Raw genomic sequence first — 2,975 nt, 5'->3', positions numbered from 1 at the left:
TTATCAATTAGATGCACATTTGTGTTCATACAATTATTAAGGCAGCTTTAGCAATATTTAAAGAGACAAAATTAGCATATGTAGAGAATGAATGAAGCTGGGTAATGGGTACATGGGACTTTATTGCATTATAATTTTGACTTTTATGTATGGTTAAAATTTTCCATAATAATATTAATAAAAAAGACTTCATGAGTTACAGAAAACAGAATCAGATGCTGGCTCTACCTGAAGGATGCTTAAGAGTCTAGTCTAGTAGGAAAAAGAACATGTTTATGAATAATTAGAGTACTAGCTGGAAAGTTAGGAGGGTCTTCAAGCAGATTTTGGAGTCCCCAGATGGTGGTGGTATAGTGCCTAAGGCATATGACTGCTAACCAGAAGGCTGGCAGTTCAAACCCACCAGCCACTCCTTGGAAGATTAGGCAATCTATTTCCATAGTGATACTGCCTCGGAAACTCAAGGAGGGGTCACTATGAGTTGGATCCAACTCAATGGCAGTGAATTTGTTTTCTAGTTTTAGATGGTGAAATGGCTAACACACTTGGATGCTAACCTAAAGACTGGAGGTTTGAGTTCACCAGATGTACCTTGGAAGAAAGCCCTGGTGATCTACTTCCAAAAAAATCTTCCATTGAAAACCCTATGGGGCATTGTGCTACTCTGACACATACAGGGTCACCGTGAATGGGAATCACCTCAACAGCAACTGGTTTTAAGGTTGACTTAGGAATGGAAATGAACTTAGGAAAGGAATGGAAAGTCCATTGAGAAGGGAGATATGTATGAAAGTTGTATATAGTCTTTGATCTTTGTAAATGCTTCAAGTCTTCACTTTCAGCAAGCAAGATTGTGTTATCTGCATATCACAGGTTGTCAGTCTTCCTCCACTCCTGATGGTACATTCTTCTTCATATAGTCCAGCTTCTGGGACGATTTGCTCTATGTACAGACCGAGTAAGTATGGTGAAAGGATACAACCATGATGTATATCTTTCCTGGTTTTAAACCACGCAGTATTCCCTTGTTCTGTTTGAACGACTTGCTCTTAGTCTATGTGCAGGTTCCTTATGAGCACAATTAAACATTCTTGAATTCCCATTCTTCATAACATTATCCATATTTTGTTACGATTCACACAGTCGAATGCTTTTGCATAGTCAACAAAGCACAGATAAACATCTTTCTGGTATTCTCTGCTTTCAGCCAAGTTCCATCTGACATCAGCAGTGATCTCCCTCATTCCACTTCTTCTGAATCTGGCTTACATTTCTGGCAGTTCCCTATTGATATATACTTCAACCATTTTTTAATGATCTTCAGCAAAATTTTACTTGTGTGTGATATCAATGGTATTGTTTGATGCTTTCCACATTCCACTGGGTCACCTTTCTTTGAAATGGGCACAAATAGCAATCTCTTCCAGTTGGTTAGCCAAGTGGCTGTTTTCCAAATTTCTCGGCATAGACCAAGTGATCACTTCCAGCATTGCATCCATTTGTTGAAACATCTGAATTGTTATTCCATCAATTCCTGGAGCCTGTGGGTTTTTTTTTTTTGTTTGTTTGTTTGTTTTTGACAATGCCTTCAGTGCAGTGTGCACTTCTTTTAAAATCATTGGTTCTTGATCATATGCTACCTCCTGAAATGACCAAACATTGAGCAACTCTTTTTGGTACACTGACTGTGTATTCCTTCCATCTTCTTTTGGTGCTTCCTTTGTCATTCACTATTTTGCCCATAGAATCCTTCAATACTCCAACTAGCGGCTTGAATTTTTTTCTTCTTCTTTCAGCTCAAGAAATACCAAGTGTGTTCTTCCCTTTTGATTTTCTAACTCAACCACCTGTCTATCAGTTTGTTGTAGTTGTACTGTGGAGGTTTACATGTTGCTGTGATGCTGGAAGCTATGCCCCCGGTATTTCAAATACCAGCAGGGTCACCCACGGTAGACAGGCTTCAGTGGAGCTTCCAGACTAAGACAGATTAGGAAGAAGGACCTGTGTCATAGACTGAATTGTGGCCCCCCCAGCCCCCAAATTTGTGTCAACTTTGCAGGGCCATGACTCTCAAACAAGTTATGTAATGTAGCAGATATATAATGATACCCCATGATGTAATCTGATGTGATAAGCCAATCTGGTGTAAAAGGATTAAGATTAAGGGTGGGTTACAACACCCTCAGTCCCATCACAGCCCTGATCTGATGTAAGGGGAGCTTCCCCGGGGTGTGGCCTGTAACACCTTTTGATCTTACAAGAGATAAAAGGAGAGAGAAGGGTGCAGAGAAGGGGGACCTATTACCACCAAGAAAGAGGAGCCAAAATGCTTTGGACCCTGGGTCTCTGTGCTGTGATCCTCCTAGGTTCAAGAGACACAGAGAGAGAAAGTCTTCCCCTAAAGCCAGCACTCTGAACTCAGACTTCTAGCCTCCTAAACTGTAACACAATAAATTTGTTTGTTAAAGCCGTCCACTTGTGGTATTTCTGTTATAGCAGCACTAGAGAACTAAGATAACCTGGCAATCAACTTCTTAAAAAAATTGGCAGTGACATTTTATAGGCAGCAGTGGAACATAGTATCAGAAGATAAGCCCCTCAGGTTGGAAGTCATTCCAAATACAATGGTGGAAGAGCTGCCTCTTCAAAGTAGAATCAACCTTAACAACATGGATGGGGTACAGCTTTTGGGACTTTCATTTGTTGATGTGATATGGCTCAAAATGAGAAGAAACAGCTGCAAACATCCATTAATAATCAGAACAAGGAATGTACATAGTATGACTCTACAAAAATTGGAAATAATAAAAAATAGAAATGGAATGCATAAAGATTAATATGCTAGGCATTAGTGAGCTGAAATGGAGCTACTAGCCTTTTTGTCTTAAAGTCAATTTGATCAGAAATTAGTATTGCCACTCCTGCTCTCTTACAGTTGCCATTTGCTTGATATATCTTTTTCCAACCTTTGATTT

Source organism: Orycteropus afer, unplaced genomic scaffold, assembly GCF_000298275.1.
Source record: "Orycteropus afer afer isolate SDZICR_OR568_19922 unplaced genomic scaffold, OryAfe1.0 scaffold00144, whole genome shotgun sequence".
NCBI lineage: Eukaryota > Metazoa > Chordata > Mammalia > Tubulidentata > Orycteropodidae > Orycteropus > Orycteropus afer.
Note: the sequence above shows the minus strand (reverse complement) of the source record.